The sequence below is a fragment of the Rhinichthys klamathensis genome, unplaced genomic scaffold, assembly GCF_029890125.1.
Source record: "Rhinichthys klamathensis goyatoka isolate OS25496 unplaced genomic scaffold, OSU_Roscu_1.1 h1tg000554l_1, whole genome shotgun sequence".
Classification (NCBI taxonomy): Eukaryota; Metazoa; Chordata; class Actinopteri; order Cypriniformes; family Leuciscidae; genus Rhinichthys; species Rhinichthys klamathensis.
Genome location: NW_026607023.1, coordinates 3,986,815 through 4,003,510, shown reverse-complemented (window position 1 = coordinate 4,003,510; position 16,696 = coordinate 3,986,815).

Here is a 16,696-nt window from a genome sequence, read left to right as displayed (position 1 = left end):
GTTGTTCCCCCACCTACAGGGATAGGATAGGGCACGAGACAGTGAGGAGCCCAGGGAAGATCCGATTGCAATATGCACCGGTGGCCAACCCCTGCGGTGAAGACTCCCTCATAGGCCCTCCCCCCCCCCCCCATAGTCCATCATTACCTCACTGTCTCTTTAGGTGTCACAGGAAGAGAAATAGGGAAAGAGGGAACAACAACAACAGCAGACTCAGAAAAGGATACAACCCTAGTGTTGGATACAACCCTAGTGTTTTAAACAAATACTGCGACAACCCTAGTGTTTGAAGAAAAACTGCTCTCTGTTTTTTGTTTTGTTTTCTGTCTTCCTCTGTGCAGATACCACTAGATGGCTATCCCGACCCCCATACGCACCGACCTCCTCACCTGTGTATGAAGACACCACTTCCAGAAAACAACCAGACTCACTGCTGAGCCAACTATCACAAAAGAAAAGAAAAGAAAAAAATACACAACGCAGAGAATTATATACGGAATCTTCAGTCATCCCTCAATACGATCCAGATTGTCATACTACTAACCATCCTGGACATCGCACAAAGTGTGGACTCCAGAAACAACATATTCTTAGAACTGATGAATATGTCAAGAAATGCCTTGTTTGCGGGAAAGAACGTTTGCATGCCACACGCACCTTCAGTAGGAGCAGGAATCCTATGGGTGGCCCACCCTATCTCCAAATGTGACACGTGTACCTTACTCAATCATCATACCAGTGGATTATACAACAAGGACACATGTCACAATGTAACACTTCCTCCAGCTTTTTCGTGTTGCATTCCAGGACTACCATCCTGCAACTTAACTTCAGCTACTCCCATCATGACAGATCTGCTTCTGCCAATGATGTTCCATTGGTGCATGGAAAATTATGCTCCAGCATCGACTCCACTGGGTGAAATTCCTCGTGAGCGTTGCAGCTTTGTGATTGAAAAAGGAGAAGAATCCTATTTGTACGTTTCTACAACAGAGAAGAAAGAGGAAAATGACTTAACAGAGTGTCTCTCCAGAAACCCATCCCTATCACATTTTTTTTGCAAATAAAAAAGTTGTGCATGATCCCTCCACCAACTGACACTTTTTGGTTATGTGGAACAGCATCCTCCCCAGTCAATTCAACGGAAGGTTTATGTTCTACCAGCTATCAGAGAAAATACACATTCCACCTCAAGCTCCCCACAGCTACAAAATTCAGCTCCCACCACAAACAAAGAAGATGGCTGCATTCCCGGACTCACTTGCGCACAAACATGGTGGTCAAGAACTCTTGGAGCATTAATCCTGTCTTATGGTGTCATGCAGGCCCTGGATCAAGTCAGAAGCTTATCGAATTCTGTACAAAAATTGGCCAATGATACGGCTTTGGCCCTGGGTAACATCACCAACACTCTCGCTTCGCACAAGATAATGATCTTACAGAACAGAGTGGCCTTGGATTACATTCTAGCATCACAAGGAGGAGCCTGCACCATCATTGGTCCTGAGTGCTGCACCGGTTTAATGGATCCAACAGAGAACTTGAACAAAATCCAACAAGACATTCTTGTTCTTTCAGCAAAATTACACCAGATGACTGAAGATAACTCTTCATGGTTCGGAAACTTGTTAGGTAAACCGTGGATGTGGATGAAGGAAATAGCAATTCTGCTGTTGTTTCTCTTATTAGCGTATTATCTATGCGTCCACAGTATCAAGTTTTTCATTCAACAAATGCCTCTCAAGATGAAATCAAAGTTCCAACCAGAAAAGACTATTACCCATAGTAACACTACACGGACCTTAATTGCATGTTTGTTTTCTGTGTCAGCATGCAATTACAGAAAAGCAAACACAGATCATTAAGTTATGTACCTGTAACCATAAAAAAGTTACAAGAGTGAACTTTTAAGTGTCTAAATTTGTATTTTGTGAGAGTTATTTAGAACTCTCAAAGGGGGAATTGTCGGATTACAAATGTATTTAAATGTTTAATTTAGATTTATAGTATATAAACTGAGGAAGTTTATTAGTGTGAATTTTGTAACTAAGGTAAATGTCACAAACCTGCCTTTTTATTGCAAGTTAAATCCATACCATTTGTCGTGGGGTTCCTGTCTCAGTGCGGGAAGCCCTGCGGAGCAGGTTTTGAACATCCGCTATTTTATTATCCTGACTGTCCTGTCTCAATGCAAGAAGGCCATGCCTTTCCTGTTCTCGTGTCTCACCGGGGCAAAGACTCTTGCTGAGTTTATTACTGAGACTGTTTGTCTTGGATTTCTTGTCTCAGTGTGAGATGCCCTGCACCTTCTCATGCTGAGCAGGTCCCAAAACCTGTATACCTCATTTACATTTGCTTTGTTTCCACCTCCATGTACCCCTCCCCCTTGAAATGTAGTTAGACTTGGCTAAGATTTTTGAACGAAGCAGACTACAGCGATGCAACAGCAATAAATGATCCTGCTTGAAAAGATACTTCCGAGTCTCCTGGTCTTCTCTTCTAAGTTCCTACACTTAAGAAGAAAAAGGTTTTCAACATCCTTTAAGGCATGCAAGCATTTTACGTTAAATTCTGTGAAGAAGGTTGTAACTTGCAAACTTTGCAAAGTAGAGCTTCTGTGGCATGGAAGCACAACAGTGATGCACAAGCACATGAAACGGAAGCATGTGGTAATCATAGATGATGGCAAAACATCCGTGTGGCGAGCAGGATGAGGCCGAGTGACGTGAGAGAGCGGCGCGAGGAAGTGAGGAACGACACTTGTGAGACGCACCGGTCTCGCATCTCTCACGGAGGAGCGGAAGCATAAAGGAGGAGCGACGACAGTGAAGATCGAGAGAGGAACAGGCCTGGCGATGAACAAACACTGTGAACACCAAACAACGATCTGACTAAGAGAGGAGAGTGTGATGAGTCTAAATAGGTGAGTGAATTTGCAGCAGCTGGTGCAGAGAATGAGATCAGCTGGCACGCTGATCAGCGGAACGAGCGGTAACGCCCACTCACACACGCTCACACACACATAACAACAATTACACGAGACATGAAGAAAACAGCGAATTCATGAACCGTGACAGTTTCTTTTTAGAAAGAAATGTTATCTGCGAGGGTTTTCAATCAGGATTTAGACCGTATCATAGTACCGAGACTGCTCTCATTAGAGTCACAAATGATTTGCTCTTATCATCCGATCGTGGCTGTATCTCTCTATTAGTGTTACTCGATCTTAGTGCTGCATTTGATACCATCGACCACAACATTTTTTTAAATAGACTCGAAAATTATGTTGGCATTAATGGAATTGCACCTATTATCTGATCGTTATCAGTTTGTAGCAGTAAATAAAGAGATGTCTTATCGATCACAAGTTCAGTATGGCGTACCACAAGGCTCAGTAATAGGACCGTTACTGTTCACTCTGTACATGCTACCCTTTGGAGATATCATTAGGAAGCATGGCATTAGTTTTCACTGTTATGCTGATGATACGCAGCTCTATATTTCTTCACGCCCTGACGAAACTTACCAATTCACAAAATTAACAGAATGCATAGCTGATATAAAAAATTGGATGACTAGTAACTTTCTACAACTTAATTCTGAAAAAACAGAGATTCTAATTATTGGACAAAAAACTTCCTCACGTAATAACCTAGAATACTGTCTAACACTTGATGGCTGCTCTGTCAAGTTTTCGTCGTCGGTTAGGAACCTGGGTGTGCTCTTTGATAGCAATCTTTCATCTGAAAGTCACGTGAATAGTATCTGTAAAACCGCATTTTTCCATCTTAAAAATATATCTTAATTACGTCATATGCTCTCATTGACAAATGCGGAACAGTTAGTTCATGCGTTCATGACATCAAGGCTAGATTATTGTAATGCTCTACTGGGTGGTTGGCCTGCACACTTAATAAACAAATGACAGCTGGTCCAAAACGCAGCAGCTTGAGTTCTTACCAGAACCAGGAAGTATGACCATATTAGCCCGGTTCTGTCAACACTGCATTGGCCCCCTATTAAACTCCCAGTACTTGAGTTTAGCTCCACAGTACTTGAGCGAGCTCTTAACGCATTGTAATACCTAGAATATCAAAATCGACTGCTGGCGGTAGATCCTTTTCCTATTTAGCACCAAAACTTTGGAACAGTCTTCCTAACATTGTCCAGGAAGCAGACACACTCTGTCAGTTTAAAGCTAGACTAAAAACACATCTCTTTGACCTAGCATACACATAACACATTATAGACTTCTATAATTCAATGTTAGGCTGCATAGATTAGGTCAGCTGGAACCGGGAACACTTCCCATAAATCCTGATGTACTCGTTACATCATAAGAAGAATGGCATCTACGCTAATATTAGTCTCTTTGTTTATCCCGAGGTTTAACACAGTCCGCCGGATCTGTTGAAGGACCTGCGTCTGGACGCGACGACAACGCAGTCCTGAAGTGTCAACTAGTCCCTGTGAAGGCCTCCTTCCTTTTACCTCTGTACAGATAATCGTTGTTGGGATAATTCCGGTTCACGTGGCTACGCCGAAGCGTTAAAATTCATTTTAAGGCCAGACAAGTAGTTTCTTGAGGGTTGTTTTTTTAAGGGAAGGACTACATGCCTGCGCACATATTAAAACACGCATACCTATTGAATTAACTCTTAATGGGCATGTGCACGCTATCAGCGATCTCACAGGTTTGCGTTTTTAAAGTTTGCATAGAGAGAACTTAAGAGTTTTCTGTTAAAACGGTGTTGTGTTAGCGGCCCCTAAGTTACCCAGATAGCATGTAATCATTGAAACAATGTTGACTCAGTGTTGATGCGTCAACGCTAATTGCATTGAATTAACGTTACAAAGTAATGTTGCTTTGGTATCACTCTTGCACCCTCAGTTAATGTTGAAAAAATGTTGGGAATTCAACCAAAAATCAATGGTAATAGTATTGATTCAACATTACAAAGTGATATTTTATCAACATCACTTTTGCACCCTCAGTTAATGTTGAAATAATGTTGGGAATTCAACCAAAAATCAACGGTAATAGTATTGATTCAACATTACAAAGTGATATTTTATCAACATCACTTTTGCACCCTCAGTTAATGTTGAAACTATGTTGAACAAAAAATCAATGGTAATGCTATTGAATCAACGTTACACTATGATTGATTATACATCACTGCTGTTGAATCAATATTGAAATTAACAGAAATAATCAATGGTAATATTGTTGAATCAACGTTACACTATGATGTTGAATCTACATCACTGCTGTTGAATCAGCTCTGAAATTAACAAAAATAATCAATGGTAATATTGTTGAATCAACGTTACACTATGATTGATTCTATATCACTGATGCTGAATCAATATTGAAATTAACAAAAATAATCAATGGTAATATTGTTGAATCAACGTTACACTATGATGTTGAATCTAAATCACTGCTGTTGAATTAACACTGAAATTAACAAAAAATAAACTTTGGTATTATGGTTTGATCAATGTTACAATGTGATGTTGATTCTAAATACATTTTGTTGAAAGACTGAAAAGGAATGTCAAACAATGTTGCCATCTGATGTACCAATTAATGTTGAAACAGCATTAATATTTCAATCACACTTCAATGGTGCGTCAACAAATTCCTGACCATTTCAAAATTTGTCGAAAACCTTTTCAAATATAAATTACACCTTTCCAGCAGTTGAGTCAATTTATTTTATTCAATCAATCAATGACAACAAATATATTAAAATATCTTTTTTTTTTAAAGAAAGGGGGAGAAATAGGACAAAAGCATTTCAACCTTTAAAAATAAAATTGACTTCAGAAGTCTGATGTCATCATAACTACAGGTCCAGCGGTTCAGGTTTTTAAAAATCTGTCTTGCATCATCAGATTCTGCCTCTTTTCCTTTGAGTTCTCTGGAATCTGAAAAAGAAAGCATGATGTTACTCAAGAACGAATCAATTCAGTTGTCATACATACAGTCACATTCAATAATGTTAATATACTAAACACAATATGATTGTTTATGAACTTTTTTTTTTAAAGTCAATGAAAACAAAATATTCTAACTACGATTATAGTATCGTAAAATTCTGTTTATTTATTTCTATGAATGCTTTAATATCAAAAGAAAACACTAGCAGGGGTGTCGGATTTATCTCCAGCCCTAATTAAACACACCTGAGGCAGTTAATCAAGGTCATCAGATCAATGAACACTTCCAGGTGCTGGAGCTAAACTCTTCATGAAGAGGAACAAACACCTCTGAGCTATAGCCATTAAATATCTCAGTTCATTTTCTGTGAAACTACAGTATTCAAATAACACTTTTTGATCTTGTAGAATAAAAAAGATCTTAGTTTTTTTCAATGAATTTTTTTTTTTTTTTTTTTTTTTTTTTTTTAAACAGACAGACAAACAAACAAAAACAAACAAACAGGGCTCAGATGCAGCAATTGCCAGTTGTTACAGTCATGTTTAACACAGCGGTAGCAGGAAAAGTTGTTAACACAGGAACACAGTTAGTTTACTGTAATTTAACTCTTTCAAAATGAGTTAGGAATGGGTTCCAAGAACGGAAAAATGTGTCCATTTGACTAGTGCGGAGTTTTTCCATTTGTATTATGGATAGCATGTCAATGACCCATGTCTGAAAGGAAGGAGGGGTGGGGGACTTCCATTCCCTCAATATCAGTCTCTTGGCAACTATCATTCCCAGTTCCAATGGTTGCCGCATTCTAGTTGGAATTGTCCTCGTTGCTTGAGAGCAGCCGAAAATGGCAAGTCCAGCCTCGGGTTGGATGGGCCTCTGATATGCTTTGGAGTACCAGTCAAATATTTTGGACCAGAAGTTTGCTAATGAGGAGCAAGTCCAAAAAGCATGGGACAGTGTACCCTCCGTCATATTACATCTGTCACACATTGGAGAAACAGACGGATACATTCTATGTAATCTGACTTTGGAATAATGCAAGCGATGTACAATCTTAAATTGAATTAATTGGTGCCTGCTGTTTATAGAGCAGGAATGAATATTAGACAGACAGGTGTTCCACATGGATTCAGATAATTCCACACCTAGCTCTTCTTTCCAAGTATCTCTAGTTTTCAAAGTGTGCGCCGTTATACAGTCATCAAATAAACGTACAATTCTCGAAATAAGACGCTTGGAGAAAGGAGGGCTCTTACAAATATCAAAGATTTCATGTTCCTGGGGTAGATTTTGAAAGTCTTCAATTCTTGATTGGGTGTAATGCCTAACCTGCAAGTACCGAAAGAAATGGGAGTTAGGAAGATTATATTTTCCTTTCAGTTGGTTGAATGATGCAAATTTACCATCAATGTACAGATTATTAACTGAAACCAAGCCCTTCTTTCTCCAGTCATGGTACAATATGTCATGCCAGGGAGGTAGAAAACAATGATTGAAACATATGGGTGTTTGTACTGATGTGTTTGGTAGTTTTAGAAAGCACCTAACCTGATTTAAAATTCTAACTGACTGCTTTACCACAAAACATAAGTTTTTATTGGACTCTAGCTTTTCAAGCTTGGAAAATAACATAGCTGGTAATGAAGAGTTTTTTACAGAATTGGCCTCCATCTTAAGCCACAAAGGGGTTGTAGGCGTCTGATTATCCAGGGATCCCTGCTGCCAGAACACTAATGCCCTTACATTGGCAGCCCAGTAATAATGTTTAAATACAGGCAGGCCCAACCCTCCCTCTCATCTAGACTTCTGCAAGTGGGCCTTGGAGATTCTGGCATTTTTGCCATTCCAAATATAGGACGAAATAATTGAATCCAAGTCTTTAAAAAAGGCTGCGGTGAGATAAATGGGGAGATTTTGACATATGTATAAACATTTTGGAAGGGAGACCATTTTAATTGAGTGTATTCGTCCAATCATTGATAAGGGAAGAATTTTCCAGCATTCAATATTTTGTTTTAATTTTGAAATAAATTCTGCGAAGTTTAATTTGAATATTAGCTTTGGATCTTTAGGTATAGCCAGACCAAGGTGAGTAAAATGATCATTAACTATTTTGAATGGAATACTTTGTAAAAAACCTGGTGAATAAGTACTGGATAAAGGCACAAACTCACTCTTTGTCCAGTTGATCGTGTACCCCGATATTCTACCAAAAGACTCGATCAACTCAAGAAGAGGGGGAACTGATTTTTCAGCATTATCCAAATACAGTATTACATCGTCAGCGTATAAACTGATAAGTGTTTCCGCACCTCTAATCTGAAGCCCCTTCACCTGTGGGTGCTCTCTTATTACGACAGCAAGCGGCTCCAGTGCAATAGCAAAGAGTGCCGGAGACAATGGACAGCCTTGCTGAACCGAGCGTTGCAAAAAAAAGGGGGCTGACTGATCACCATTCGTCAAAATAGAACAGCACGGTTTTGCATATATCAATTTCACCCAAGAGATGAAGATTTCTCCAAACCCAAACCTGCGCAGTGACTCAAACAAATAAGGCCATTCGACCTGATCAAAAGCTTTGTGTGCGTCGAGAGACAAAATAGAAGCTCCCTTAGTACCACTAAAATCTGAATAAATAGTGTTGAGCAGCCGCCTGACATTAGAAAAGGAGAGTCTGCCAGGAATAAACCCTGTCTGGTCAGGATGGATGATAGAAGCCAAATATTTGTTCAGCCTAGTAGCCAAGATTTTAGTTAGTACTTTGCGATCAAAATTTTGAAGCGCAATTGGTCTGAAGCTCGCAGGGTCTGTTTCATCTCTGCCCTTTTTTAAAATTAAAGAAATGTTTGCTTCATAAAGGGTTCTTGGCAATTCCCCATCAATTTTAGAATTATGCATCATTCTGAGCATAAGTGGTGCAAGAATATCACAGAATCTCTTGTAGAATTCTGCGCAATAACCATCAGGCCCGGCAGCCTTGCCCGACGGAAACGACTTGATGGCATTGATGACTTCCTGCAGTGTAAAGTCTGAATCAAGACATTTCATAGCAACATCATTCAGTTTCAGAGCCGGACAGTAACGGAGTACATTTACTTGAGTACAGTACTTAAGTACAATTTTGAGGGATCTGTACTTTACTCGAGTGTCATTTTTGGGGAGTACTCGTGACTTTACTCAAGTACATTTGAGAGGCAAATATTGTACTCTTTACTCCAATACATTTCTATCCATAACCGTGAGTACCCGAGTAAAAAAAAAAAAAAAAAAGTAAAGAAAAATCTCGGAAACCCTCAATTTGTTGTTTCCCTCTCAAACGTGATTGGATTGTGCAGGCGCCACTGATTGGGACAGCCTATCAGCAATCACTTTCAGCTTTCCGCCAAAGTCAACTCCATGGTCAGATTTTATATTAGACATTAATGTAAGCCAAGAATTTGGTTTGATGTTCTTGAGTATGTGGTGTGTTTAACACAGTCAGGTTCAAATGTGGCAGTGGCGTAGCCACGAGGGATTTCTGATTTCTTAAAAAAAAAACTTTAGGAGGCAAAATATATTTTAACTGATTATGTGAATTACACTGCACAAACCAAAGTAGGCTACTACCCAGCGAATGAAAAAGGGTTGGTGCTCAGTCTCCACAGTACATAAAATATTAATTTTGTTTTATTTTATTTTTCGGGTTTGCATTTATGAGTAAAAAACAATGTTATGGACGTGTTCTCCGTTACGGACGTGAGCGCTCTGAAAGCGGCATAAAAAATGCTTTAAAACTTTCACAGAGACATCAAACAGAAAACACAAAACCTTTCTTTAACCTGAATTTCGTTTTGCATTAATTGTATCTTAATTTGAATCAGTGTTTCATCAACCAATTGCCTGGGTTTAATAAATAAGAAGTAAATAGCAGACGATAGATAAGAAACGGAGGCGCCGGCGCGTGAACTGGAGCTCGTCTCATAAACTCGGCGTATAAGGTAAACTACTTGCCTCACAGACATGTCTACTTTTAAACAGAAAAATTCAAAACCAAAGAAAACAGACTACAGACTGCTCTCTGCTTATCTAATCCGTATGAAATGTGCATTTCTCTCTGGCGCGTTCACTACTGAAGATCGCGAGTCAGCATCGTCAACTTCATCTAGCCGACACTGACAAAGAAAACACTTGTTTATTAACAAGTGTTTATTAATAAACAATTAAAATATCTCCTTGCTATATTTTACATATTCATAATCATTCCTTTTGCCGGTTCTTTGTGACAGCTTTTAGGTGCTTTATTGGCAGCGCCACCCTTACATGTGGTGTGTGTGTGTGTGTGTGTGTGTGTGTGTGTGTGTGTGTGTGTGTTGTCCCCGCATTTAAAGATGGGACCCCCCAAAAATTTAATTAAATTAAATAAAGCAACATGGTAAAAAGATGAAAATGACTTGATTTTACTTTCAATTCCTTTTACATTCTCCCAGGTATTAACATTAACATTTTTCATAACTCCATGTAGGACGTTTCTGTGCATAAATGTAAGCACTGTGGCAGTAGATTATGCAATATTTAGAAAATCTACTCTTATACTCTTGATACTCAAGTACTTTTAAAAACAAGTACTTTAGTACTTTTACTTAAGTAGACATCTGAATGTAGTACTTTTACTTGTACTTGAGTAAAATTTAGCAAGGGGTATCTGTACTTTTACTCAAGTAACAAAGCTCTGTACTCTGTCCGCCTCTGTTCAGTTTGGGCAACGATATAGAGTCAAAGAAATCATTCAAATTAGATTGTGAAACATTGTGTTTGGAGGAGTAAAGCTCAGAATAGAATTCCCTGAAACGATGATTTATGTCAGCAGGATTGGTTAGAAGAATGCCTGTTTTAGACTTAATAGCACGAATTGCTCTTGAAGCCTGGGCACCTTTAAGTTGTTGTGCTAGTAATTTACCTGGTTTATCTCCAAGCTCAAAGTGCTTCTGCCTTAGTTTTAGAAGCAAGTTCTTAATTTGGCTACTCATAATATCATTATATTCATATTTAAGCTTCAATATCTCTTTGTAGTGATCTGGTGATTTAGAATTTTGGTAGGCTCTTTCCAAAATAGAAAGAGTGCTGTTAATTTCAAGTAGTCTCATCTCTCTCTTCTTTTTAATGGCTGAAGTGTAAGAGATTACATCACCACGCAAAACAACTTTTAGTGTTTCCCATAATGTTAGGTCAGACACTTCGCCATTATCATTTAAATCTATAAAATCTTTCAATTTGGAGTTTATATTCTTAACAAAGTTGTCATCACTTAAAAGATTTGGGTTAAAACGCCAGGAATAAGTCTGTTTTGGGAGAGAAATATTTAATGATATTGCTAAAGGGCTGTGATCAGAAATCAAAATATTATGATATTTGGAATTAGTGATTTGAGAAATGAGGTTAGAGCTAATCAAAAAAAAGTCAATCCTGCTGTAGGATTTGTGGACATTTGAGTAGAATGAATACTCTTTGCTTGTAGGATGCTGAATCCTCCAAATATCTACTAGATTCCTAACTTTCAAAAGGTTGTTTAAGAGCTTTACAGATGCAATTTCAGGAGCTGGTCGTGTAGATAATCTATCTAAAAAGGGATCTAGATAGCAGTTAAAATCCCCGGCTATTATTATGTTTGAGTCACTCTCGTCTGGAAGCAGGTCGAAAACCTTTCTGAAAAAATTAGGCTCGTCCGTGTTTGGACAATATATATTAACCAGGGTTATTGGGAGTGAGTTTATTGTACCAGAGACCAGTAAATATCTACCAAGAGGGTCATTGTTAACAGAGGTTACCTGAAATGGGATATTTTTTCGAAACAATATTGCCACACCACGGGCATGTGAGGTAAATGGCGACTGATATATCTGAGATACCCAGTTACATTTCAACCTATGCTGCATTGCTGTTTTGATGTGGGTCTCTTGTAGAAAAATTATATCTGCAGAAAGAGATTTCAGGTGCTTGAAAACTTTCCCCCTTTTGACTACACTACCAAGCCCTTTCACGTTCCATGAAATTAGTTGTAAATCTCTGCCTCCAACATCCATTCTACCCTGCACTTGAGTCATTTTGGAAAAATGTAAGAAAACACAAATGCTGTTGCAATATCGAATACAATTGAATAAAACACGTGCATCTGAGCCGAACAAAAACAACAACACAGTCCGACAACCACCCTCCCCCCCACATCTCCGCGTCCCCCGAACATGACGCGTATCTTCCCATCTTGGTCAAAACAGGAGCTGCTGGACAAATAGTAGGCCCGACTCAAATAGCCCCCAACCACAACGTAAATGCGTTGAAAAATGAAATTTAGTACCACATTTGAAAACAAAATAAAATACGCCTGTAAAAGAAATTATCCCGCGCCCTGATGTATTAATAATTGCCATGCGTCCGGACAGTCTCTTATTGGCGAACAGTTCGAAGGCTGGCCAGCAGTGCGGCGCATTTATTACTGATAAACGAACACGCTCACCTTGAATAGAAAGCAAAAAGTGATCATCACATTTTAACCCTCCGCCGAAACGCTACGTTCCTTCAACAAACGAGCGGCTTCAGCTGCTGCTGGATCATTGAAGACCTCCGGATTATTCTCCTCCTCATCCCAGTAAACATAAAGTCTGGCCGGATAGCGCAGATGATGCTTAACTCCCCCGTCTCTCAAGGCTTTCATCACGTCTCGGAAGGCACGGCGCTGGCTCATCACTTCGTTGGTATAATCAGGGAAGATCAGAACTTTGTTTCCCTTGTACTCCATTGATTGTGTCCTGCTGAGGCGTAGAATTTGCTCCTTCACTTGAAAATGATGAATACGAGCCATAATGGTGCGCGGCTTGCCATCCGACGCTGGTTTGGGTTGCAGAGAGCGATGTGCACGATCAACTTTCACCGGATGTGGAAAGTGCTGTTTCCCCAGCAGTTCAGGTATAAGTTTGGAAACAAAATCAGTTGGTTTTCCCTCTTCTGCATTTTCTTTTATACCAACAATCTTGATGTTGTGTCTACGGGACCGAGCTTCTAAATCCAGCAATTTGGCTTGAAGCTGACTGGTGTATTTTGTGAAATCCTCACATTTCGCTTCAAGCACTTCCACGCGCTCTTCAAGTGCACTGGTTGTTTGCTCTTGGTTGACCATGCGGTTTTGCAGGTCGGTTTGCACTGAAAACACAGACTGAAACTTGGTGTCAAAAGCATCAAACCGTTCATCAAGTCTCCCCAGAATCGTCTCTGACATTTCCTTACAGATTTCCTTGCACATCTCGTACATGTGAATTTTGTCTGTGGACATAGTCTCTGAAACGGTAGCCGGGGATTTAGCAGAGGGCTCGCTAGAGCGGCTATCGTTAGAACTAGCCCCACTAGCATTAGCACTGCCGATGTATCCATCGATGGTCTTATGCCTCCCAGGAGGGTTTCTCTGCCGCGACATTTTCAAATTAGCGAAGTTTAACGGATGAGATAGACGGGCGAGCAAAAATATCAGTCCTTGGACAGTTTTATCGTGGTATTTGGTGATTTTGCATAAGTTGTAGTGGAGAGCACAAGCTAAACACGTTTACATCCTACGCGTGCGCACTAGCGCCCCCGAAAATTTATTTAAAGAGATAGTTCAGCCCGAAATGAAAATTCTGTAATCATTTACTCACCCTCAAGTTGTTCCAAACCTGTATGAGTTTCTTTCTTCTTTTGAACACAAAATAAGATATTTTAAAGAATGTCGGTAACCAGAAAGTTGACGGTGGCCATTGATTTCCATAGTAGGAAATAATTACCATGGAAGTCAATGGCTAACATCAACTGTCTGGTTACCGACATTATTCACTCTATCTTCTTTTGTGTGCAGCAGAAGAAAGACATTCATACAGGTTTGGAACAACTTGAGGGTAAATAAATGATGACATAATTTTAATTTCAGGCTGAACTATCTCTTTAAAGCTGCAGATTCACCTTATGTAGACCCCAATCTCTTTAAATATCACAAAATAGCCATGTCAGTCAGTTTCTTACTAAACACTAGATGTTTTTTTGTTATTGTGTTTCAGTGGAAACAAGCTAAACTGAATGGAAATCAGTTATTTCTCAAATTTGATACAGATTTAGGAATATGAATGATTACCTGATTAAGCAGTGATAAGATACAGGATATCATCAAGTCCCAGGTCAGGTAATTATGCTGTCGACAACAACTCAATGTATGATCAATGTCAGCATTATCAGGAGGGTGCTTTTTTAATTGTCCATCTTCATCTGCCTTCACTCCTACTAAACAACATGACATCATGACTTTGCGTAAACATACACGCCACTTTCAATTCAAGTGGCTTGTTATCTATACGCATTTTGAGCTATCCGCGTGTATGTCCACGCCGAAATCTTTTGCGTGTATGTCTACGCCATTAAATGTCCGAGTGATTCCGCGTGTATGTGTACGCCGTTAAATGTCCGAGGGAAACTAAGCAAAATCTATATCTACATCTGTGGAGCGATATTTCTTTTCCTAGGATGGTAGGAGAAGACTCATAAATGGTATTAACCCCCAGTGACGGGTAGGTTTAGGGACGGGGTTGGGGTAGGTCATATATTTATATATACATAATACAGTAATATAACGTTAAGTCAAAGGCGTTGATAAACACGCTGAAAAGCGATTATGCGTGTTGATAGCACGCCAAAAATGGAAATACGAATTGGCGTGTCATACATACGCCATTTCATGAGATCAGTCTGTACTAAAGGAGCAATGTGTTCTGCATGCAAACACTGACCGATTCAAGACATGGGCTATGTTAACATTCTTGCTCATGTTCATGTCTCTTGCACCTTAAGAAATCTGTTAAATGACATAACTTTATTCAGGAAATTCCTAATAAACTTTACTAAAGCAAGATGCATTTTTTAAGAATGTAGAAAAATAGATGCTTTATTCAAACACTTTAATAACTTTGTAATCTAATTACAGTGAGTAACAACACAAATCAAACGCAAATAAGCATGCAAAACAAAGGAACAGAGAAATAAGGTAGATGCACCATTGTTTGAAACTGTGCTAGAGAAGTCATGTAAGTATGTCAGGTGATTCAACAAACAAGACTTCTGTATAGGATGCACCTGTTTTCTCTCTAATGAGGAAGCATTAGACTATTGAAAAGTGCACATGCAAAGACAAAAAGGGGCGTTTACCAATCAGTGGCCAATTTCAAACTACATTACAGGTAAATGTTTTTCAACCATTTTTCAACAGACTTGCTAAAATCATGAAGGCCCACCCCTAAACCAAGCCCACAGTGGATTACAGCAAATCGGGTAAAGCGGTTGAAAATGCCCATTGTGGTTTGAAAACGCCCCACTGATCGAGAAACACCCACTAGTGTTCTGCAGAGATACGCCTGAATTATCTTGTGCTCATCAACTACAAATCACTGTTAGTTCAATGTCACTGTCTCCACCCATGTGTGCTGTTGGCTTTCATCAAAATTTCAATGCTGATCCAGCACACTTTAAACATTGAAATGTCAATCTCAACCAAAATGATGGTTTAGATCAAAACTCAACATTGTATCAATGTCACCATGCTATCTGGGTAATAACTAATGATCTTAGCGACGGAAGTGAATCAATCTTTAACTGGAAAATAACTTTATTCTAGAGCTGCCATAAAGCCAAAACAATCTGTTACTTTAATTTCCTATTATCACTGTAAAGCCGCTTTGGAACAATCTACATTGTTAAAAGGCGCTATATAAATGAAGATGACTTGACTTGACTGTGTGAGACCTAAACGTTCATCAAGGATCGTAAGACCTCCAAGATGGCACCAAGATTATATGATGGCTCAGTCAAATCCTTCAATTCATCCAATTGGACAATTGTCACACCAGCCAGAGGATTTGAGCCATTTGGTTGCATCACAAGCAGCTTCCATTACCGCAACTCAAAATGAGGTTAAGTCTTTGTCTGAGGAGATTAAACAAATTAAATGTTTTTGGATGTGGGACACATGATGAAGGATATGCAAAGGAAAATAAGTTCTTCATTTTCTACTTGCTCTGAATGCAATTCTATTCAAGCATCCCCTGTTCATATCCCAAAACAAGCAAAACAGCAAGATGAGATAAACGCCAGAGATTCAATTGTGGATGAGTTGAGTGAATGTATGCGACAACATCAAACCAAGCAGGACAATGTGCTTTCTACACCACTAAAGGTTAAGGGACAAAATACTTTGCCCCCATCTCAGTATGCGCCGCCTACCTCTTCAATGCCTACTTCCTCAGCAGGCACCACTAGAGAGGGCCATCATAGAGACAACACCAGCAGCTTTCTGATCCATGTCCACCTATTAGGCCATCAGTTCCTCTCCCAGATAACCTCAGGTCACAACCTTTAATGGATCCCATTGTAATGGGTGAAAGCTTAACTCAGCAACAATGTAATGGTCCTCCATGGCTATCTTCAGTCAGTCATCATCAAATGAATCCCAGTTTTTATCCCAGTGATCAACAAGTAGGAAGGGATCAAAGCCTTTTGCCATCTGATCAAATGCAGGGAAATGCATTCTGTATGCCCGGTCTTCCATGGATGCCTCCAAGTTGGCCAGCCTTCTTTCCAAGTGGAGGCTTGTTAAGGCCTCCGTACCTACCTGATTTCCATATCCAGTATTATATCCATCTCATAGCCAAAATGCTTAGATTAATTGTGTTCCTTCAAGAGTTGCAACGTTACCTCCTAGAGATTTAT